At 34.1% G+C, this 26,635-nt stretch overlaps 1 long non-coding RNA gene across 1 annotated transcript in view; it reads right to left on the bottom strand.

The window, feature by feature from the left end:
• LOC119072287 overlaps positions 1-26,635 on the bottom strand; it is a 381,328-nt gene that overhangs the window by 146,638 nt on the left and 208,055 nt on the right. The window lies entirely within an intron of this gene.

A 26,635-nucleotide genomic window follows, 5' to 3' on the forward strand; every position in this document is an offset into this window, starting at 1 on the left:
ACGTTTTTTAAAATCGGGTGAGTGGACCGTGAGTTAGGGCCTTAAAAGTGAAATGCTACTAGGGCCCTATGTGTATTTTTCATAGAACTCTAGTAAATTTCATCCATTTTTCGTAATTTTTGTTCCATTTGGAAGGTAATCAAAGGCCGAATAGAATGTTGTTGAAAAATAAATAAATTTGGGTCCTTGCACTAAGGCCACTACTAGGGCCCTATGTGTATTTTACATAGAACTCGAGTAAATTTCATTCGTTTTTCGTAATTTTTGTTTCATTTGGAAGGTAATCAAAGGCCGAATAGAATGTTGTTGAAAAAAAAATTAAATTTGGGTCCTTGGACTAAGGCCACTACCAGGGCCCTATGTGTATTTTACATAGAACTCGAGTAAATTTCATTCGTTTTTCGTAATTTTTGTTTCATTTGGAAGGTAATCAAAGGCCGAATAGAATGTTGTTGAAAAAAAATTAAATTTGGGTCCTTGGACTAAGGCCACTACTAGGGCCGTATGTGTATTTTACATAGAACTCGAGTAAATTTCATTCGTTTTTTGTAATTTTTGTTTCATTTGGAAGGTAATCAAAGGCCGAATAGAATGTTGTTGAAAAAAAAGTAAATTTGGGTGCTCGGACTAAGGCTGGTACTAGGGCCCTATGTGTATTTTACATACAACTCGAGTAAATTTCATCCGTTTTTCGTAATTTTTGTTTGATTTGGAAGGTAATCAAAGGCCGAATAGAATATTGTTGAAAAAAAAGTAAATTTGGATGCTCGGACTAAGGCCAGTACTAGGGCCCTATGTGTATTTTACATAGAACTCGAGTAAATTTCATTCGTTTTTTGTAATTTTTGCTTCATTTGGAAGGTAATCAAAGGCCGAATAGAATGTTGTTGACAAAAATTAAATTTGGGTCCTTGGACTAAGGCCACTACTAGGGCCCTATGTGTATTTTACATAGAACTCGAGTAAATTTCATTCGTTTTTTGTAATTTTTGTTTGATTTGGAAGGTAATCAAAGGCCGAATAGAATGTTGTTGAAAAAAAAAATTAAATTTGGGGCCTTGGACTAAGGCCACCACTAGCGCCCTATGTGTATTTTACATAGAATTCCAGTAAATTTCATTCGTTTTTCGTAATTTTTGTTTCATTTGGAAGGTAATCGAAGGCCGAATAGAAAGTTGTTGAAAAAAAAATTGGGTCCTTGGACTAAGCCGCTACTAGGGCCCTATGTGTATTTTACATATAACTCGAGCAAATTTCATCCGTTTTTCGTAATTTTGGTTTCATTTGGAAGGTAATCAAAGGCCGAATAGAATGTAGTTGAAAAAAAAATAAAATTTGGGTCCTCGGACAGGCCGATACTAGGCCCTATGTGTATTTATACACAAAAAATTAAAATTTTAGGGCGATTTGAAATTTTTGTTTCATTTGAAAGGAACGTCGTACGGGGCTTCGTAATTGCGCTATGCGCAATTTTTAAGATGTACACATTACATAATAATTTTACTTTAACTACATTAACCGGCGCAATAGGCTTACGGTCAAAGTAGGGTGACAGACGCAATAGATATACGGGTTTGTACGGGGCTCAGTCGCAGCAAACGCTCCGACTGTTCTGATGGCTCGTTTTAAATTAGCTTTTCAACGAATTAAAACAAAACAAATACTTTGTGTGAACAAATATCGACTGAAAAATATTGCTGAATGCATTAATTACAATAAAAATATATTTAAAATAAATTGTTTTATGTTCCATATCAATACCCCATGTGTGTGTGTGTGCACGGAATGCGTATTTCAAATTCTTCTCCGAATGGAAAATATTGCTGGACACACTTAAAATAATGTTTTGATTATCCAATTTTTTTTATTTGTTTATTTAAATGAAAAATTGTATGTATCCTGGATACGATTTTGTTTTTCGTTGTTTGTGGGTTTGTTCAATTTTTTTCTCTCTCGTATTTTTGTAATTAATTGCTGATGAAGCATCTAAATATTAATTGGATTAAAATAATTTAAACATGTGGTAAAATTTATTATAAATTAAATTGGACCATAACGCATAAGTAATTTCTTTTAATGAATTTTAATGCCATTGATGAGCGATGATCATGTAGCTCGTTTATTATATGTAGAGTAAAAGTAATTAATTTTATTTCAGTGGATCCGTTCGTGTTACTAGAGGCATTTTTTCGTTTTCGTCGTGGTGTTAATAGATTCCATTCATTTTTGAAACTCGCGCAAAGCACATATCTTATAACGTTGCTGTTGTAAATAGAGATTGGAAAACGGAAATATTAGCGAACTACAATCATAAATTAAGCAAATGTCTACAGTCAATTCATACAAGAAAATGTGGAATGCCAAAAATCTTGTTGATTGAGCAAACTCAATATGCCTTGACCTAACATTCAGTTTACGTATCTCACAGGATTTGGTTCTAGTTTGTTGTAAATAGCATTCTGAATCAGTCAATCATCCAATAAATACGTCTTTTTATAACTCTGACATTTTAAATCGAAATAACTCAAACTAGTAAAACCAACAGGTTATGGGCCCAGTATAGGCTTTGCTAAAAAAATCGTAAAAAAAACGTGAAAATGTTACCAATACACTGTCTATAGACTCCAGAGTGCAGAAGAGTTAAAACGTATTCTCAATGAACATTATAATAACAAATCAGCAATACCAAATGGTTCAGGGAGAGTAACTACTCAATAGTAAAGTCTGTGTGACGTTTGACGGTTTATGATGTATTATGAATTCACTGACACGGACAATGCTAATCGTGTCCAATCCACTAGTTATAGTTAACTGACTTTGGCGATGGCACTATGGCACTACAAGCCCAATATGGCTTATATATAACGTACGGCACGCGTGCGAAAGAGATGCAAGATATGGATAAACATGTGATAGAAAAGGATGTAAATAGTCGTCACTCGTGACATACTTTATAAGTGATGCCTAAGGTGCTGAGTTTGTACTGCCCATAGAATAGAAATCCTCTTACATTGATAGGCCCTGTGAGCATTTGGGCGATGTCCGAAGGTCTTCTTTTGTTCATGGTGCATGCTTCAATGCAGTGTAGGGCATGACAAGTGTCAAAGTGCTGAAGTGGCAAAAAAAATCGAAAAAATAGTCGATATTAACAAAATCATAGTAACTATGTGGAGTGGATCCATGTCAAAGAAAAACGCAGCACTACACTGGCTCACATTCAAATTAAACATCAAATTCCACCTCTGAAGCAATAATAATAGTGAAAATATGAAATTCACATTAGGCCATCTGTTTTTGACAACGACGACAAAAATAAACAGCAATCTCTGGCCAGTGTGAGTTTTTATAACCAAATATACGTTAGATCAAATGGAGTACAATATTTTTCAGGAACTAGTTGGAGTCAATAATTATTTTTTTAGATGAAGTGTCCTGCATCCAATCTATCTGCAGCTTGTTCTTGGTAGAACATCCCACTAAGTACATACCTGTAAAGATGATTCAGGTATCTCCTTCCAAAGCCAACGGGACTATTATTAATTTACTTCTCATCACATTTTGCAATGTTTATTCTTTCAGGTCTAGTCCTTCATTTTTCATAAGACTTTATTTCAAACATATTTTTAGGCTAAAACTTTTTTATACAATGCAAATACATTTTTTTCGACAATCCGGGAAACTTGTTCCATCTATAATTTTCGTCACTGTACCTTGCACTATACAGCAAACTTTTTTGCCTTCATTCAACTTGCTTCCGTAGAACCAATATCCATAATACTAATAATAAAAAAAAAACTTTCGCATTGTTCATACCAGTCAATTCAATTTGACTATAAATAATAGATTTTGAAATCCAACACTCGTATTAATATACCTCCTATATACGATGGGTTGTATTGAGTAATGTTTATGTACCTATTTATGCGGGCGCCTGAATAATTCTACTTGGTTGAAAATAGCGCTATTATGAACACATCTGTTGTGTTCCCATAGACATGGTCTAGCTGGGTTTCATACCATCCTGTATGTACCCTATTCAAGTATAGCGTACACCAGTGATATGTCTTTATATTTAGAGCCACCAACGAAACCATACCCATAATAAATGCATTCGACATGTAGACACAGACACATACCGTCAATTTATATATATTATAAAATAGAGAGAGAGAGAGAGAGAAAAGGGTGAATTATCCATCACACAATCACAACACAACGCTTTTGCGAAACAAAACAAAAAAAACTTGGAAACTGTAGAGTCCAGCGTAATATCAACATCGTTGAGGTCCATTTTAAATTTAATTGTAAGTCAATACATGACTTCATGCTGATTCAATCGATCCCAGCGAGGGAATGCTATTAATGGTATTCCCAATTGGGGATTTGCAAGTCATGACAAGTAAATCGAGAGTTTTGTTTTATTAAACGTCATGGGTTTTTTTCGGTGTGTGTTTCGTGTGTAGCAGTTTTTTTTTGGATTGGTTTAGTTCGCTAACTTATATTTTCGTCTAAATGATTTTCCATATATATTCGGCTCGTTGAGATGAAACAAAAATATAGTTTGGCTTTTATTCCGTTGACTGAAAGTCAGGGTCGTACAGATGAAAATCAATCGAAAATGTTGGTCATAAAATGTTCACTGTGCTTGAAAAAAATGCAGGAATGTATATCCAAAACATTGTCCACTCCTTGATTACACGATAACTTGAGTAATTCGGATTTCCAAATTTCCACAAAAAATACGACGAATTCTTGAAATTTAGTTTAAAGATGACTGGTAACGGACTGGTAATCTCAGAGATATTCCCAGAAGAATTTTTATCGCCCAAACGTGAAGCGGCTACTACAATACCTATAGAATCCGTACGAAAATGTTAGATCTGCTCACCGACCTGTCACTTTGCACACTGTACAAATGTAACATCTACTACAACGGATCTGTCAGTAAATTTACTCCATTTAGCTATTGAAACAGGGGTGCCAATTATGAATATTTTGACATTACAGAAGATAAAATAACATTTCAACCGGTGTGAACATTCTGACTGGAGCGAAGCGAGGGCTGTAATTCACACAAGTTACATTTTTATTCAAAAGGAAATCCCTCGTTTGAATATGTAAGAATAAGTTCGCTTTGTTTATTCTGTAAATTTGTTTTGTGCCACCGAGAATTGAAACACGACGGATTTCCGTATCGATAACTAGATTTAAATGTCCATAATTTCCAAACCAGCTTGTATGGGTTATTTCAGCATTCAAAACAGTGTTGATATGAAATTGTTATGAGTTATTACAATATTCGTTTTAGGAAATGCAAATCAATGTGATCGATCAAATTCGAAGAGTGATGAAAATGAAAATCATGATTTTTTGTCCTTTTTCAATTCTCGGTTGGCACAAAGCATAAAGTGTCACACGTGTTATAATTAGATTTTTTCAGCACACGACCAAATTTTCCATACACACTTCGTTCGTCTAGTGCTGAAAAATTCAAATTGCAACACCGAAAACCGCATTTTTATGTTTCAAGCACTTCCTGCGACTCCCTCAGCATGTTCATTACATAACTCGGCATAAAAATGAAAAGTCTCGGCTTCGCCCCGGATCAACAAAATTCACACGAAAACTCTGCTTTTCATCTTCCCAGTTCTGCAAAAAAAAATGGTAAAACGTAAAAAAATGAACAATTTATGTAAACAAGACCGTTTTTTAATAAAACTTGCAAAAATCTATTGAGAAAATCAGTCAGTCAATGATCCTGACCCACCCAAATGTTGTTGTTTAGTAAATTGGAAATACAGCGGATGTAAATGGCAGATACAATGTAAGTCATATTGATATTGCCGGATGAAAAGCGAGTGATATCTTTCAAACGTCATTGCATTTCAATTTTTCCTATTCATAACAAACGAGCAACCGACGTCATTATTGCATCAAAAATTCGACTATTTTCACAATCCACTAAAACTGTAAAGTTCGCTTCCGCTTTGTATTTACCATATATTGAAATCTTTTTTTTTTACTCTTCGTCTGCTGTGTACAGCAAGGATAAAAATAAAATTGCATAAATTCATGGATGGAAATTGTAGCATACCTTTCAAAGACAATTTCACATAAACAATCCTGAAATAGGTCAATTGAAAATTCCCTTTGAACTTGAACATAATATGTATTTCCCTCTTCACTGAATTTCGATTATACCACTAAGAATGCTTGCACACAAGAAAAGAACGAAAAAAAAAAATATTTCCCAAGAATAAACATCTATGATATTCTGACATGAACTAGGTGGATATATATGACGGTATATCCTATCTATCTCTGAGCTATGACCTATGTCTTCTCCTATGTCTTCGTCTATATAATTTACCGTTATATGAACAAAGTATAACCTAGGAATATAATCGAAGTAATAATACGCCTTTTCAATATCCATATATCATACATGCATTATGTAAATATGGATAAACAGTACGTATTGCTGCCTTTTACGTTCAATTATTAGCATAATTACATAAATGAGGTCATATACCGTTACTTTCAATATTTTTTTATGAATATTGATAAAATCCATATTTACCATTTTTGTAGACTAGTAGTTATGTTTGTACATATTCAGCGAAGCACGCAATGTCCGTTTTGATGAGCACCCCATCAATTAATTGATAAATCACACAATGTTCCGCTTAGAACAAAAAAAAAAAAACTGTTTCATCCGTGCGGCGTGAAAAACCTTATATTCTCCACTCACTCAAATGAGAGGATGGCGTCTTGTTGACACTCTCCATGATGACAGTTTAAGAGAGAAATGGTTATTTGTGTACCTGTTTTGGACGATTGATTTTAGACAATTTCGCGGATTCTAGGCCGAACGAAGTGAGGCTTACAAGCGAAAGTGCCTTAAATCAACCGTCCCAAACAGGTGCACATGTAAGTTTTCATGCAGAGGGCCGGAAACCCGAGAAAATTCGAAAAATTGCCCTCATTTTCGGCCCAGAAGCATGAAAATTTGTATTTTCTCACCTCTAGTTTCTAGTTTCTCCCTTGGAGTGAACAAGAGTTTTTTTCTCTTTGCAAATGTCACTTTGTTTTGGTTTTGAAAAATGGTGAAACGAATTGATGCGTTGTTTCGAGGATCCCCGATGAGATAAAAAATGTGTGTTCACCTCGGGAAGAAATAGAAAATTCCAGTAAGAGCGACAGTTTGCGGCTAGAGCGAAGCGAAATAATCATTTCATGAGTACGGTGTGATCAACATTATTTTCACCCCTCAATACAATAGGTCATTAGAAGATTGAGTCTTGTTGACAACTCTCTCCATTTATTCATTCTCTCTAGTTCATCTACCTCGCCGCCACACTTCGTTCAAAATTGCCTAAAATCTACAGTTTACAATAGATACGTACACAATTCGCGCCTATTTTACAAGAAAATTCAGAAGTTTATGACCAAGGTGTGGAAAACGTTGTGCTCATCTCTGGGAGAAATAGAAAATGGAAAATGGTAAATCGAGTGAAATAGCGGCTCTCGCTTCGCTCTGCTCGCAAACCTTTTGTTGTAATTTCCTATTTTCTCCCATCGGTACACAAATAACTATTTCACGATGCATAATTAACGGTGTTCTTTATTTTCACTTTTCTGTTGTTACAGTCCCTAAACTTTAAAAATATTTGATTTCAGTATATTTAGCTAATCCTTCTGTCACATCTTTTGACAGCTTTTTACGTTTTAGTACGTTTTCTCTCCCAGCAGCAAAAACCCTATCCCAGTACAAAAAGTATATCGAATGCCGCAAATGCATTTAAAAACGAACATTCGTTGAAATACTTTTTTATCACACCAAATCTTTATCATTTTATACAAATATGTTCATCTTTATAATAACACAACATCGGTGATTTGCATGCAATTTAAACAAAACCAAATCAATTGTTCATGTGTTACATTTACATTATGGAAGAGGAATGTCTTATTCTTTATCCAAATTTGTGCACAGCTAATTGTGTTTTTTTTTTCTTTGTTTAACAAGTGTAACTTTCTGCAATAAGTCACTAAATAAACATTTCGATAAACTACAAAATAATTCAATAATATTGTATTGTGGCTTGCCTACGTCTACGATATGCAAATTTATTAAATTTTTGTGGACGAAAGAGCGACGCAATCTCAATAAACTAAACAGACATCTGAAACAAATTATGATCGGATCTACTACCCTCTCGTTTTCATACGTATTGTTCATTATTTCATTATTGTTGCTTGACATTAGAGATTTTTTTTTTCATTGTGCAAAAGTCAACCGACAAGAGGACAGCGAATTATAAAACTTGTTCTTCAATTTGTAAATTTTAATTTAATTTTTGTGCTTTATTGTGACTTTGATATCAATTTCTATCAGTATTTTCGAAATTAGTTCAGCTAAATGCAAAGGAGTTGCGTGTTCAAATGTTGGATTTGTTGTATTAAATCAGTAAAAATGTTTTCTGTTTTGATCGTCTACAATCATTGTTTGGAATATTCTGTTTCGAATAGTTACAATATTATTAACCAAGATGGCTCAGTATGTTTCTCAATTCGTCGGTCCGAAAATCAATAAATTGAAACAACTTTAAACATTTTGTGACCTTAACGCCATAATATCAGCTGTGGCTCAAAATATAAATACAAAAATCAAATTAGAATTTCTTACGTGTAGTCGAATTGACTTCAGACATAATTTTGTCATTTCGCTTGCACGTAAGGTGCGAGTTTTTTAAAAAGGAATTTTAACGTGATCTTATGTGTTTAAAGATTGAATTAATAGCTGATGATGTGTTATGTGACAATAAAGTCACGAAGCGTCGGAAAATGTTTCAATTTTGGATATTTTTGATCGACAAATCGAGAGACATGAAACCTCTAAAATGTGCAATAACTATTCGGTATAAGTATTACCGCTGTGCATTTTATATGTGATTATGATGGCCAATAATATTGGAACTTATTATATTGATGATGTCTCTAATATCTGCAAGTTCGAACAAAACGCCTTTACGTTGCAGTTTGTAAATGGATGAATTCCCTAAGATGAAACAACACGACTTTACGTTTCTCTTCGTAAATGGAATTGTACAAACGCCTTTATGTTACATTTCGTATAACGATGAATTCCCAAGGATTGTACAAAAATACTTTACAGTAAAGGCTTTACGTTACATTTCGTAAAAGGATAAATTACTAATTGATAAGATTAACAATAAACAGATTATCATTAAGAAAAACGAGCCATCAGAACAGTCGGAGCGTTTGCTGCGACTGAGCCCCGTACAAACCCGTATATCTATTGCGTACGTGACCCTAGTGCGTCTGTCACCCTACTTTGACCGTAAGCCTATGCGCCGGTTAAAGTAGTTAAAGTAAAATTATTATGTAATGTGTACATCTTAGAAATTGCGCATAGCGCAATTACGAAGCCCCGTATGACGTTCCTTTCAAATAAAACAAAACTTTCAAATAGCCCTAAAATTTTAATTTATTGAGTATAAATACACATAGGCCTAGTATCGGCCTCAGTCCAAGGATCCAATTTTTTTTTTCAACTACATTCTATTCGGCCTTGATTACCTTCCAAATGAAACAAACGAGCCGTCAGAACAGTCGGAGCGTTTGCTGCGACTGAGCCCCGTACAAACCCGTACATCTATTGCGTACGTGACCCTAGTTCGTCCGTCGCCCTACTCTTACCGTAAACCTACTGCGCCCGTAAACGTCGGTAAAGTAAAATTCTTATGAAATGTGTACGTCTTAAAAATTGCGCATAGCGCAATTACGAAGCCCCGTACGACGTTCCTTTTAAATGTAACACAAATTTCGAATTGACCTAAAGTTTTAATTTATTGAGTATAAATACACATAGGGCCTAGTATCGGCCTCAGTCCGAGGATCCAAATTTTTTTTTTTTCAACTACATTCTATTCGGTGTTCGATTACCTTCCAAATGAAACAAAAAATACGAAAAACGGATGAAATTTGCTCGAGTTATATGTAAAATACACATAGGGCCCTAGTAGCGACCTTAGTCCAAGGACCCAAACTTAATTTTTTTTTCAACAACATTCTATTCGGTGTTCGATTATCTTTCAAATGAAACAAAAATTACGAAAAACGGATGAAATTTACTCGAGTTGTATGTAAAATACGCATAGGGCCCTAGTAGCGGCCTTAGTCCGAGGACCCAAATTTAATTTTTTTTTCAACAACATTCTATTCGGCCTTTGATTTCCTTCCAAATGACACAAAAATTACGAAAAACGAATGAAATTTACTCGAGTTCAATGTAAAATACACATAGGGCCCTAGATTTGAAACGAGCGTTCGAGACGATCGACCGTAAAAGGCTGTTAGCGAAGCTGCGCAAATTGGGTTGTTCACACCGAGTGGTCGATTGGTTCAGAGGATATTTAGATGGAAGAAGTCAGCAGACGAAAGTGAATGGACACACATCAGACCGTATTGCGAACGACCTTGGGGTCCCACAAGGATCCGTTTTAGGCGCCATTTTGTTTGTGTTATACGTGAACGATATGCCTCGTCAGCTACACAATGCATTCATAAACCTTTTCGCCGATGACACGTTGATTTACTTACACGGAAAAGATATTGACGCAATGCGAAACGAAATGAACATCGAACTCGAAAGAATTAACCAGTGGTTGAAGCAGAACAAGTTGAAACTGAACGTTAGCAAGACAAAAGTGATGGTGCTGGGAAACGCATTGATGAAATCTCCGTTGAACTCAATTATAATGGACGGTGAAGTGTTGGGAATTGAACGTGAATACAAGTACCTTGGAGTGATGCTGGACGAAAAATTGAGCTTTAAAGCAAACATAGACTACGTTTGCAAAAAAGTGGCGAAGAAAGTGGGAGTCCTGTCAAGATTGGCGAGAAACCTTACCTTCAGCGCAAGGATGAGCATTTATAAGTCGGTAATAGCCCCTCACTTCGACTACTGTGCATCGCTTCTTTATCTGAGTGACGCATCATCATTCGACCGTATGCAAAAACTGCAGAACCGAGCAATGCGGGCGATACTTCGATGCAAGAGGCTGACACCCATAATGGAAATGTTAGATGCACTGGACCTGTTGAGTGTCAAACAGAGGGTGAACGAGACTACGATGAAGTTCATATACAAACTTAAGAATGGTCAACTACCGCGATACCTCAGCGATATGGTGACGTACAACTGTGATATACATATGTACCCTACGAGATCAAAAAATGACTTTAGGGTAGCATGCAGGACGAGGGAAAAAACTTGGAATTCAGTGTTTCATAAGGGGTTGGTGCAGTTTAATTCGTTACCTGGACATATAAAGAATGAGAAGAGTGAACAGACGTTTAAAAATAATTTGAGACAATTTTTGAAAGTTAATTTTTGAGTTTTGTGTACTGTCTCAATATGTGTTCTATGTAAATTTGTGATTTTAATAGCTTTTGCTAAATAAATGAATAATCTAATAATCTAGTAGTGGCCTTAGTCCAAGGACCCAAATTTAATTTTTTTTCAACAACATTCTATTCGGCCTTTGATTACCTTCCAAATGAAACAAAAATTACGAAAAACGGATGAAATTTGCTCGAGCTATATGTAAAATACACATAGGGCCCTAGTAGCGGCCTTAGTCCAAGGACCCAAATTTAATTTTTTTTTCAACAACATTCTATTCGGTGTTCGATTATCTTTCAAATGAAACAAAAATTACGAAAAACGGATGAAATTTACTCGAGTTGTATGTAAAATACGCATAGGGCCCTAGTAGCGGCCTTAGTCCGAGGACCCAAATTTAATTTTTTTTTTCAACAACATTCTATTCGGCTTTTGATTACCTTCCAAATGACACAAAAATTACGAAAAACGAATGAAATTTACTTGAGTTCTATGTAAAATACACATAGGGCCCTAGTAGCTTTTCACTTCTAAGGCCCTAACTCACGGTCCACTCACCCGATTTTAAAAAACTTTTTTTTTCCTGGATTGGTATTGACAATACCTATCATTTGCCGTGTCATTTACATTTCCGTCGTTCATTTTGCCATAAATATCACCAAAAGACCATAAATCACTTAGGTGGCCCTAACTCACGAAGGGCCGACCCGAATATGCCCATCTTCGAACTTAGCCTCACTATTTTGACTATCTTTCAGGGAAAAAATTTTTTTTTGAAATCGGATTTGATTTACTCAAGATATCGACGTGACGGACAGACGGACAGACGGACAGACGGACAGACGGCCCAAATTTTTATTGCGGATTCGTTATCTATGAACATAGGCAAACACTTTGCCCTTACCGTCTGCTTCGAATTCCATCAATTACACACGGCATCGTAATCCTATAAGCCCCTTCGTACTTCGTACGGGGCTAAAAAATTAACAAAATGTTTGTTAAATCCTAGCGATTTTGATTTTTTGGTGAGATTTGGTGACATCACAAAAATTCGCATCACAAAGATCCGCAATGACTTAAAACACCTCTTTGTCTTATTTTGTCATAAATTGTTCACTTCTTTTATTTGATTGCAAAGAAATTTTCAGAACAAACAAAAGATGCTTCATCAGAGTTATGCTGTCTGCTGAAAGATGCTTTAAAGAGGAGGTATTTCTTGTCTACCTCTTGAATAAAATTTAAACTCATGTGAATACGGCCGCAAAGATCACAGTAGTTGAAATTTTCTAGATTAAAAGACTTTTTTAGCAAATAAATCTACTGAATTGACCCGATTTGCTCATCAATAAGGTATGCAACTCGTGTGATTACGGCCCTCGCTTCGCTCTGGCCGCAAAGTTCACACTCGTTGATTTTTTTTCTAGCATAGACAGCAAGAAATCACGCATAGAAGTCTTTTCAGAACAAATCATAGATTATTGATCCATCATTTTCCATTAACGTTAACTTCGTTAGTAATTTCAGTTCTGTCGAAAATTACTCCGTATGATAAGGAGACAGAGCCATCACAAATTTCATTCTTAGTCGAATAATTTTTTTTTGTTGAGGATTATTCAAGCTATGGTGCTATCAAGCGACCGACGAGACGAAAATTCTTTTGGGAATATTACTAAGACCTGCTCTAAGGTGACTCGTCCGTTATTGGCCATCTTCAAACTTAACCTCAGGAATTTAATTTCTCTCGATTAAAAAAAAGTTTTGGAAATCTGTTGAGAAATACTCAAGTTATCAAACGTTGACCCAAAAATTCTTTTGGGAATATCTCAGAGATCTCCGGTCTATTATAGCCCATCTTTGAACTTAACGTGAGGAATTGAATTCCCCGTCGATTAAAAAGAAGTTTTTGGAAATCCGTTTAGGATTATTCAAGTTATCGTGGAATCAAGCGACGAGCCAAAAATTCTATTGGGAATATCTTTAAAGTCACCGGTCCGTTATAGCCCATCTTCAAACTTGACCTGAGGAATTGAATTGACAAAATTGCCGACCACGAAAATATATCGTCGACAGGAACATGCAACGTAATATTTGTCTTACAAAGAAGTTGAACTTTGATGTGAGACAAAATATTGCGTTGCGTGTTCCTGTCTTCTTTACATATGCATAAAAAATGCATATAAATCGACGACATATTTTCGTGGTCGGCAATTTTGTCAATTTTTATCTATATTTTTGCATGACAAAATCAGTTGTTTTTACATTTTTGACTTTTTTTTAAATGTTTGAACTTAAGACGAAATATATTGGCGCAATTATTTAAAAGAAAAATTGTCTTTTTTGAGCTAATCCGCCTACAAAATTCATTAAATGTTAAAATTATATCGATATGATCCATTTTGAAAGTGTTGCATTGAATGCAAATAGAATTGAATACAGACGATTCATGGATTACTTCGCGGTAAAAAACAATTTTGGGATCTCGTAAACAAAATTAAAATTGACAAAATTGCCGACCACGAAAATATGTCTTCGATTTATATGCACTTTTTATGCATAGGTAAAGAAGACAGGAACATGCAACGTAATATTTGTCTTACAAAGAAGTTGAACTTTGATGTGATACAAAATATTGCGTTGCGTGTTCCTGTCTTCTTTACATATGCATAAAAAATGCATATAAATCGACGACATATTTTCGTCGTCGGCAATTTTGTCAATTTTTATCTATATTTTTGCATGACAAAATCAGTTGTTTTTACATTTTTGACTTTTTTTTAAATGTTTGTACTAAAGACGAAATATATTGGCGCAATTATTTAAAAGAAAAATTGTCTTTTTTGAGCTAATCCGCCTACAAAATTCATTAAATGTTAAAATTATATCGATATGATCCACTTTCAAGTGTTGCATTGAATGCAAATAGAATTGAATACAGACGATTCATGGATTACTTCGCGGTAAAAAACAATTTTGGGATCTCGTAAACAAAATTAAAATTGACAAAATTGCCGACCACGAAAATGTGTCGTCGATTTATATGCACTTTTTATGCATAGGTAAAGAAGACAGGAACACGCAACGCAATATTTTGTCTCACATCAAAGTTCAACTTCTTTGTAAGACAAATATTACGTTGCATGTTCCTGTCTTCTTTACCTGTGCATAAAAAGTGCATATAAATCGAAGACATATTTTCGTGGTCGGCAATTTTGTCAATTTTAATTTTGTTTACGAGATCCCAAAATTGTTTTTTACCGCGAAGTAATCCATGAATCGTCTGTATTCAGTTCTATTTGCATTCAATGCAACACTTTCAAAATGGATCATATCGATATAATTTTAACATTTAATGAATTTTGTAGGCGGATCAGCTCAAAAAAGACAATTTTTCTTTTAAATAATTGCGCCAATATATTTCGTCTTTAGTACAAACATTTAAAAAAAAGTCAAAAATGTAAAAACAACTGATTTTGTCATGCAAAAATATAGATAAAAATTGACAAAATTGCCGACGACGAAAATATGTCGTCGATTTATATGCATTTTTTATGCATATGTAAAGAAGACAGGAACACGCAACGCAATATTTTGTCTCACATCAAAGTTCAACTTCATTGTAAGACAAATATTACGTTGCATGTTCCTGTCTTCTTTACCTATGCATAAAAAGTGCATATAAATCGAAGACATATTTTCGTGGTCGGCAATTTTGTCAATTTTAATTTTGTTTACGAGATCCCAAAATTGTTTTTTACCGCGAAGTAATCCATGAATCGTCTGTATTCAATTCTATTTGCATTCAATGCAACACTTTCAAAATGGATCATATCGATATAATGTTAAAATTTAATGAATTTTGTAGGCGGATTAGCTCAAAAAAGACAATTTTTCTTTTAAATAATTGCGCCAATATATTTCGACTTAAGTTCAAACATTAAAAAAAAGTCAAAAATGTAAAACTTTTTTTAACGAACTTTATTATTCAAAAAAATACAAATTACGAATATAATAATAAAATTTCACTTGCAGTAAGTGTTTAGCCTAAGGACGGCTTTTCAACTTAATTCAGCGTTAATGTGTTAGTTATTTATATAAATGGCGACTGACGAGCGAGAGGGCGAAAGGAAAACTAGACAAAAACCTTTTCTAATACTTGACTTAACTTAAAACTAAAGACTACAACTGACAGACTTAATTTTACAAACAGGAGGATTAACTGGTGAGAGGACGGGGGGAAGGGGCTTCACGGCATCGTGAAATGAACGACTAGAACGTTTACGACGAGATACAACAAAAACAGACTAGAGACACTAGACTTAACTAAACAGGCTGGAGATCATCGGATTTTCAGAAAATAGACTACTTGAAACAAACTTCTCCGTCTGAGTCTTAATTGAATCTTTAACAAAGCTCACACATGTGTCTTCGTGTAGCCTCAAAGTGGGGTAACAGTATGGCTTATTTGACACCATCTTAAGGCACTTATTTTGGGCGACTTGCAGCCCCTTAAAGTGACTGTTGGCACATCCACCCCATACGGGAGACGCATACAGAAGTACCGGCCGGAATGAGCTTTTGAAAACCAACAACTTGTTCCTCGAACTTAACTTCGACTTCCTGTTGATCAAGGGGTACAGCAACCTCATGCACTTTTGTGCTTTTACCTGAGTGTGCTTCGCATGCTCGCCAAATGTCAACTTTCGGTCCAGCAGTACACCCAAATATTTAATGTATTCAGACCAAGGAACGACGTTTCCATTCAGGCTGATTTCACGACTCGGAAAAAACCTTGCAGCACGTCTTTTCGAGAATAATACTGCTCCAGTTTTTCGGTCATTGATTTTGATTTTCCACCTGTAGTAGAATTTCGAGATCGCTTTGAAAGACTTCTCAAGAGCTTTCGTAATCCTCTCAGTCCGCAGTAAACAAATTGTACAAGCAAGGGCTAAGTGTACTCCCTTGCGGAAGACCTGCTGGGATTAAAAACTCTTCGGAGCAACCACCAAACACGTTGACATAATATTTGTCTTACAATGAAGTTGAACTTTGATGTGAGACAAAATATTACGTTGCATGTTCCTGTCTTCTTTACCTATGCATAAAAAATGCATATAAATCGACGACATATTTTCGTGGTCGGCAATTTTGTCAATTTTAATTTTGTTTACGAGATCCCAAAATTGTTTTTTACCGCGAAGTAATCCATGAATCGTATGTATTCAATTCTATTTGCATTCAATGCAACACTTTCAAAATGGATCATATCGATATAATTTTAACATTTAATGAATTTTGTAGGCGGATTAGCTCAAAAAAGACAATTTTTCTTTTAAATAATTGCGCCAATATATTTCGTCTTTAGTACAAACATTTAAAAAAAAGTCAAAAATGTAAAAACAACTGATTTTGTCATGCAAAAATATAGATAAAAATTGACAAAATTGCCGACGACGAAAATATGTCGTCGATTTATATGCATTTTTTATGCATATGTAAAGAAGACAGGAACACGCAACGCAATATTTTGTATCACATCAAAGTTCAACTTCTTTGTAAGACAAATATTACGTTGCATGTTCCTGTCTTCTTTACCTATGCATAAAAAGTGCATATAAATCGAAGACATATTTTCGTGGTCGGCAATTTTGTCAATTTTAATTTTGTTTACGAGATCCCAAAATTGTTTTTTACCGCGAAGTAATCCATGAATCGTCTGTATTCAATTCTATTTGCATTCAATGCAACACTTTCAAAATGGATCATATCGATATAATTTTAACATTTAATGAATTTTGTAGGCGGATTAGCTCAAAAAAGACAATTTTTCTTTTAAATAATTGCGCCAATATATTTCGTCTTACAGTCTTCGACATTTCAAATGTCTCACTGTCATTTTTTTCAAAGAATGTCATTGTGAATTCGCAATGACACAATGAAATTCTCAGAAAAATATGACAGTGAGACATTTGAAATGTCGAAGACTGTAAGTTCAAACATTTAAAAAAAGTCAAAAATGTAAAAACAACTGATTTTGTCATGCAAAAATATAGATAAAAATTGACAAAATTGCCGACCACGAAAATATGTCGTCGATTTATATGCATTTTTTATGCATATGTAAAGAAGACAGGAACACGCAACGCAATATTTTGTCTCACATCAAAGTTCAACTTCTTTGTAAGACAAATATTACGTTGCATGTTCCTGTCTTCTTTACCTATGCATAAAAAATGCATATAAATCGACGATATATTTTCGTGGTCGGCAATTTTGTCAATTCAATTCCTCAGGTCAAGTTTGAAGATGGGCTATAACGGACCGGTGACTTTAAAGATATTCCCAATAGAATTTTTGGCTCGTCGCTTGATTCCACGATAACTTGAATAATCCTAAACGGATTTCCAAAAACTTCTTTTTAATCGACGGGGAATTCAATTCCTCACGTTAAGTTCAAAGATGGGCTATAATAGACCGGAGATCTCTGAGATATTCCCAAAAGAATTTTTGGGTCAACGTTTGATAACTTGAGTATTTCTCAACAGATTTCCAAAATTTTTTTTTAATCGAGAGAAATTAAATTCCTGAGGTTAAGTTTGAAGATGGCCAATAACGGACGAGTCACCTTAGAGCAGGTCTTAGTAATATTCCCAAAAGAATTTTCGTCTCGTCGGTCGCTTGATAGCACCATAGCTTGAATAATCCTCAACAAAAAAAAATTATTCGACTAAGAATGAAATTTGTGATGGCTCTGTCTCCTTATCATACGGAGTAATTTTCGACAGAACTGAAATTACTAACGAAGTTAACGTTAATGGAAAATGATGGATCAATAATCTATGATTTGTTCTGAAAAGACTTCTATGCGTGATTTCTTGCTGTCTATGCTAGAAAAAAAAATCAACGAGTGTGAACTTTGCGGCCAGAGCGAAGCGAGGGCCGTAATCACACGAGTTGCATACCTTATTGATGAGCAAATCGGGTCAATTCAGTAGATTTATTTGCTAAAAAAGTCTTTTAATCTAGAAAATTTCAACTACTGTGATCTTTGCGGCCGTATTCACATGAGTTTAAATTTTATTCAAGAGGTAGACAAGAAATACCTCCTCTTTAAAGCATCTTTCAGCAGACAGCATAACTCTGATGAAGCATCTTTTGTTTGTTCTGAAAATTTCTTTGCAATCAAATAAAAGAAGTGAACAATTTATGACAAAATAAGACAAAGAGGTGTTTTAAGTCATTGCGGATCTTTGTGATGCGAATTTTTGTGATGTCACCAAATCTCACCAAAAAATCAAAATCGCTAGGATTTAACAAACATTTTGTTAATTTTTTTTTCTTAATGATAATCTGTTTATTGTTAATCTTATCAATTAGTAATTTATCCTTTTACGAAATGTAACGTAAAGCCTTTACTGTAAAGTATTTTTGTACAATCCTTGGGAATTCATCGTTATACGAAATGTAACATAAAGGCGTTTGTACAATTCCATTTACGAAGAGAAACGTAAAGTCGTGTTGTTTCATCTTAGGGAATTCATCCATTTACAAACTGCAACGTAAAGGCGTTTTGTTCGAACTTGCAGATATTAGAGACATCATCAATATAATAAGTTCCAATATTATTGGCCATCATAATCACATATAAAATGCACAGCGGTAATACTTATACCGAATAGTTATTGCACATTTTAGAGGTTTCATGTCTCTCGATTTGTCGATCAAAAATATCCAAAATTGAAACATTTTCCGACGCTTCGTGACTTTATTGTCACATAACACATCATCAGCTATTAATTCAATCTTTAAACACATAAGATCACGTTAAAATTCCTTTTTAAAAAACTCGCACCTTACGTGCAAGCGAAATGACAAAATTATGTCTGAAGTCAATTCGACTACACGTAAGAAATTCTAATTTGATTTTTGTATTTATATTTTGAGCCACAGCTGATATTATGGCGTTAAGGTCACAAAATGTTTAAAGTTGTTTCAATTTATTGATTTTCGGACCGACGAATTGAGAAACATACTGAGCCATCTTGGTTAATAATATTGTAACTATTCGAAACAGAATATTCCAAACAATGATTGTAGACGATCAAAACAGAAAACATTTTTACTGCTTTAATACAACAAATCTAACATTTGAACACGCAACTCCTTTGCATTTAGCTGAACTAATTTCGAAAATACTGATAGAAATTGATATCAAAGTCACAATAAAGCACAAAAATTAAATTAAAATTTACAAATTGAAGAACAAGTTTTATAATTCGCTGTCCTCTTGTCGGTTGACTTTTGCACAATGAAAAAAAAAATCTCTAATGTCAAGCAACAATAATGAAATAATGAACAATACGTATGAAAACGAGAGGGTAGTAGATCCGATCATAATTTGTTTCAGATGTCTGTTTAGTTTATTGAGATTGCGTCGCTCTTTCGTCCACAAAAATTTAATAAATTTGCATATCGTAGACGTAGGCAAGCCACAATACAATATTATTGAATTATTTTGTAGTTTATCGAAATGTTTATTTAGTGACTTATTGCAGAAAGTTACACTTGTTAAACAAAGAAAAAAAAAACACAATTAGCTGTGCACAAATTTGGATAAAGAATAAGACATTCCTCTTCCATAATGTAAATGTAACACATGAACAATTGATTTGGTTTTGTTTAAATTGCATGCAAATCACCGATGTTGTGTTATTATAAAGATGAACATATTTGTATAAAATGATAAAGATTTGGTGTGATAAAAAAGTATTTCAACGAATGTTCGTTTTTAAATGCATTTGCGGCATTCGATATACTTTTTGTACTGGGATAGGGTTTTTGCTGCTGGGAGAGAAAACGTACTAAAACGTAAAAAGCTGTCAAAAGATGTGACAGAAGGATTAGCTAAATATACTGAAATCAAATATTTTTAAAGTTTAGGGACTGTAGTACACTTTATTTCTCGGGAAATTACCCAGTGTATCAGCATCAAAATCGCATAAATAAATCAGCTAGTCATCGATCAACTTTAACAACTTACTTGAGTGAACTTACCGGGTTGTATTGAAGCGTATGAAGGTATAAGAAGGTAATAAAGTGCAAACTTTTCATAGAAGAGAAAGGATTTTAACTTTCAATTCAGTTTAAAATATGGGTATTTCTCGAAGCCTTTGAACAGGTTCGTTCAGAGAACAATTTGAGGGAGAGATTATGCAATATTGTCGCAATATAGTATTGTCAAGCCATGACGACAAATTGCCATCAAGGATTTTTAATTACAGAACATCTGGCCAGATAGTTTAAGCACAGCAAAGTTAAATCAATATTTTATGACGCAGCTGGCTATCACCACCTGTTCTCCGAATGTGATTGTATGCACGACTTCATAAATTTTACTGCGAGTGTATCAACTTGGCGTATTGGATAGGTTCTTTGAGGAGAACGAGATGCTTTAGTTATTTTGCATGTTGAATGATAGTAGAATCAAAGGATCAGAAGATCTTTGTTATATGTTCTGTGATGAACTACACCAATCCTTCACTGCAGAGTTGAACTGAATTGAGTCATTCGTATAGGAGAGAACTTTATCGTGAAAGGAGTGAGCGAAGCGGACGAGTGTATTGGTTTTCACTCGAGGATATATATGACATTAGCGCTCGGCAGAGTTGAAACATCACATTTTAGTCACAGAACGTTAGTTGTCATGTGTTTGCTACCGAAGTAGGTATTATGTACAGCAAACACAATTTAGCGGACTGATGTGATAAAATATGTTTAACAAAGTTGATATACAGTGAAATAAATACCTTCAAAACGACATTAAATGGATGCATGGAAAGGTGATGATTATGGACCGGAATTGCGAAAATAACTATTTCGATTCCCAAATGAGATGCGAAACTTTAAAAACTCTCGGGTGCCTTCGATACAGATTGAAAACTTTGTACTCGATTTTGTTACTTTCGCCGTATGATCCTAATAAAACTCTTCTGGTTGACCTATTATATAGTGAACCTCGAATCTTGCAAGCACTTCAGCTTGAACCTCAACCGACTCGATGTCACTCAAACGTGTCCTTCCTTAATTAAATGTTGATTCTTAATTACCAGAAAATATTTTTTTTGATAATCTCTTCCACAACCGGAAAATCTAATTCCATCGACGATTAATCAAAGTTTTTGGAAGCAATACCCATTTCAATCATCACATAGCCGCTGCACCATCCCCAATTTTAATTTAATCACTTTTACCAGCCGAAAGTACGATTAAAACATGGGTGAACAAAAAAAAAACATTTTACATAAATTCGGTCTTGTCGTTATTTAGATTTAATTTGATGATAAAAATGCTAACACAACATAAATAATCGTCCAGAGAACATACATAATATACCGTACAAGATAGCATGCCCATGGTATAAATAATAAAATGATTATTAAGCTCATCTCGCATAAAATCTTAATGGTGTGTATTACTGAAAAGTGGCTCCCCTTTAAGAATGAAGAAATGAAGGAATTTATATACACAGAGAGGACAGCAACAAAAAATGAAGAAAAGCTTTTCCGTGGGATTGATGACAAGATAAAGGCCTAGATTAAGTATTTTGATTGTATTAGAAAATGAGTAATGCACGCAGCATGTTCCTTCTTTCTTTTCTTATACTATAAAGCGGCATTAAAGACAATTAATTAAAAAAAAGTTTTTTTTTGTCGTTGTTTTATTTTAATAAACTTCTAATTTAATAAACAGACGATTTTGAGTGGGAGACTTCATTAAGATTTTAAGATTTATTAAAGATTAATTTGTTGAAGTCACTTGTAAACATCCTAATGTTCCCTCTATTTGTGTTCACCATTAAGGATTACGATTTGAATAGCAACAGATTTGAAATGCGAGCCATCCATTTGTTGGCAAGAATGTTCGACTCTCTCTAATTCAAAGCACGGAAGTTTGTAGTACTTAACATTGTAAGGAATGTACTTAAATGAGTGTAAAAAATGTGAGCTTGTAATGAAAGACAAGAAAACTAAAGACATAAAACAGATATTCATTTGATTGGTACTAGTCAATGACGATCGGTCAATTAGCGGCTATCCTTACATTTTATAACAGTACATTACCTATCTGCTCCAAATTTTTTATTTTGGCCAGTGGGAAGTTTATAGCCAGAGCCGACAGCAAGGGCTATAATCCCACGTGCGGAAATAACAATTTGGATGCAGTTAGGTTCCTACCTAAAAACTGATAGGCATCTATTCTAGGAAAAAGTGCATCTATTCTATGTAAAAGGTTCACAATTCTCTACAATGGTAAAGTGTGCTACGCAGGACAAGTAGGACGAACTTTCAAAATGTAGGACAAAGTAGGAACGTAAGACACAATGGGTATGCTGAAGTTGAAGCAAATAAAGTACCAAATTTTACACTGATCTGTCGCCAATACATTGATCGATTCATGTAATAGATTTGATAATTACATACTCACCTAATTCTTTTAATTCTTTTTTCCAGGGTTGAAATCAAATACCTTCGTTCTTTGCGGAAATCGCCGGTAAAACAACTAGCTTGGCTGTTCTGTAAAGGTTCATTTTCTGTAGCCTCTTGTATTTGTTGACCGTTGCTCGGTATGATCGTTACTTCTTCCGTTATTCATTTTCAGTTAGTATCAACTATTTTCCTACTCTTAACAGAAAGTGTCGTAAACTCTAAATAATAAGACTTTAGTACAAGCCAAAACTTTTTTGACTTTGTTTGTGATATCGCCAAAACTTGAACCAATTTTGGTGAAAATAAATACAATGGTTCGGCAATCCAAAATATGACTCAAAATATGGTCAATGTTTGCCAGTAAGACTGGCTTGCAACAGAATTTATCCGCGGAACTGACTATAGGGTTTTGTAGCTGGACTTACCCTCTTTCGTTCCACATATAATAAACCTCAGATAAATTCTGTTGCAAGCCATAAACTTAGTCGAAGTAAACTGTCGCTCCAGAAGACCCATATTTTTCAGTGTTTTCAACTTGTTTTTGGTCTTCAAACAGGCTGGAGCGATGGAAATGAAATAAAAACTAAATCAAAATTACATGTTCAGTTCGAAATTGTCATTGGTTTTGAAAATGTTGCTTTCCTCCTACTTCGTAGTAGGTGTAAAACCTCATTTCTTTGACTTCACAAAATGAACAGAAACTCAATTGCTTGCTACGAATATAGGTTTATAGTAAAGCAGAGATATCACTCTTAAAATGTTAAATAGAAAAATCTTTTACTTTATTTGTTTAAACACACACTTTGCTATATAAAAGGAAACTATTGAACATTCATCTCATGTTATTTTCATCTACGTCGATACAATCTGACTAACAGTTTTGAAAACTATAACAATTTCCTTGTCAAGGAATTCGTCAAAAGGACCAAAGATAGTTTGTATAACAAAAGTAAAAGATTTATGGGATATGTCGTGAAATGACTGTGTACTATTTAGTATCCGGATTTTTTTAATAGAAATTTTGGAAGTTTTATGTTTTTTAGAAATTTTAGGAATATTTTTAGAATTTTTAGCAATTTTTTATATTTTAAACATTAATTTTCTAAAATCTTAAAAATCCGATTAAGCCATGTGAAGTAAGAACGGATAGTCGTATGTACAACATGTGCCAAACTTAAAGTCTTATCGAAAAAAGCAACCAAAAAATCAAGCTCACGCAAAAGCTTCCACCAATTCTAATTAAAAAATTTTTCCTTTATAGTGTACAGTACAGTGCATTCATATTAGATCGTTTTCAGTGTAGTAAAATTATAATCGAATCTAATTTCATTACACACTTAATCATTAATTTATCTCGCATGACATGAGCTTTGAGCTTTGCATTTATAACTTAATTTACCGAACTTCTATGTTGATTATTCCGTGTAACATAATTAAAACACGACCATAAAAAAAACGCCGTAGAATTGTAATATGATTGATGAGGTCGTTTTTCGTCAATTGAAATGAAATTTTGTAGGTACTTCGTCGTAGTTACACAATTGTACAGCTTTCGCCTTTAATATGTTATGAAACACATGAAACACTAATTGATAATAAAAGGTTTTTCGGGGGGGTTTATACGCAAAATAAAACCGCACCGAATGTAAACATGCTAAGATTTGCGGTGGGAAATCCCTGGGATTGTAAAAGATAATAATCTTAAAGGTTTCGTGTATAATTAATAAAGGTTTTAGAATTAATGGATGGATAAAATGCCGTTGGGAAGGAAACATGGGCTTTACTGTTGTGGAAATAATGTAATGTTTTTTGTGAGTAAATAATTCGGTGTATATTTGACTTTTGTAATGAATCAGTGGAATCGCTACACGAACGATTCGTCTCTTTTTATTGCTATTTATAACATCCTTTTTATTCAGTTTTTTCTTTTATTTTTGTATGGTTATCACGGTCGTAATTACGAAAGGGTCAGCCCACTCTGGAATTGACTGGGCTCAATACAATATACTCAACAATAATATGGAAATTATTGAGACTAGTCACTTCTGCCATTCGTTATCAACTACAACGATACAAATAAGTGATGATCAATAATAGGTAATGTGATTTTCTATAGAAAAATGTATGAAGTACATCCAAACTAATGAAGTAATAGATTTTCCATAAATCTGTTGGAAATACTTATATCAGAAAAAGTATCAACTCCCTGATTAAGGGGAAACATATTGAAACATATTCCAAAGATGCTAAATCAGCCAAAAAAAATTGTCCCTCCCAACTTGGACCCCATAAGCCTTTTATGTTATTTCAAATATCTACGGACCAATTCGCAAAAAAAAGTTTGTAGAAATCGGATGACTGACTCGTCACTTGAGATCTTGTGTGGACCAGGTAAGCCAGGCGTTTTTTCCAAATAGGTTGAGCAAATTGGAACAGTTTCGATTATTTTCGATTATTTTCGATTTAATAGATAGGTACTGACTACTGATGTACCAATAAGGGAAAAAAAAAGTTCATGAAGTTCGGTTGACCGGATCGTGAGCTAGGCCCTTTGGAGTGAGGGTATATCGGGAAGTGTTTTTTGCCTATATCTTAAGTAAACTTTGAATGATTTTTGGTTTTGTTTGAAAGGTATCGAGGACCACATACCGTCAGTACTGAATCAGTACTTTACGTCAGTAAAAATGATATACATTGAAAGTAGAGTAAAATTCGACATGTTTTCTGATTTAAGAGTTGTTGGACTTTGTAATGGATGTCACGAGAATTTCGTTGAACAAATGAAAATCTAGATTTTTAGTGTTTGATTTTTCGTTATGGACGCGTTCGCAACTGGAATGAAATAAAAATCTAGATTTTAATTTGTAAATTTTTATTTCCTAACCATCTCCCAAATCAGAAAACACGTCGAATTTTCCTTTTCCCTCCCTGTAATTGAACTGTGTAAAACTGTTTTAATTAGGTCGATCTTCGAAATTCAAAGCTAATTTCAAGGATTTTTTCAAAATTGGCGAATAAAACAAGTGTAAACATGTAACAAATTTATTTAACATTTCTGATAATCCTAACAAATAAAGGACATTTTTCACAAGCTAACTCTGCTAGCTTGTGAAAAGTGCCCCCAAACCAAATAAATGTTTGTAATATGTATATGAATTTGTCAAACACTGTTGGATCGGTCTTAGCATAGAGATGATTTTCCGTAAGTTTGATACCCCTAGTGGCCCTAGTCGACGTTGGGGGTGAATTATAGGGAAAAAGTGATTTTCGTTTTCATTTATTTCTCTCAAGTGCGTTAACGAAAAGATCTGAAAAAATTCTCAAAATATATCTGTAAGGATGGTAACATCTGACATTTTTTTCAGATTTTTTAGGCCCATAAAAATTCAAAGAAGAATTCAACGATTTTTTTTCCATATGTTAGACAAAAAGTGCTACCATCATTTTTGGGTCATTCATTTGTCATAAGCGATGTACATTATGTAATTTTTTCAGATTTTTAGAAATGGTGGAACACAACACACCCTAATTTACCGAAGAAAATTTGAATGAATTTTCAGTTACAGTTACAGCCAGCGTTATATTTTAGGCTAATATACTGCCAAAAACCACTTTTTGTTAAGTCTAGTAAAGTTCCTGAACATAACTGATAACAATGTAAAATTTTCTGTAGGTCATGTTAGGGGTGTATTTTTACATGTGGAAAATGAATTCGTCACCC

The sequence above is a fragment of the Bradysia coprophila genome (assembly GCF_014529535.1).
Source record: "Bradysia coprophila strain Holo2 chromosome IV unlocalized genomic scaffold, BU_Bcop_v1 contig_81, whole genome shotgun sequence".
Lineage (NCBI taxonomy): Eukaryota > Metazoa > Arthropoda > Insecta > Diptera > Sciaridae > Bradysia > Bradysia coprophila.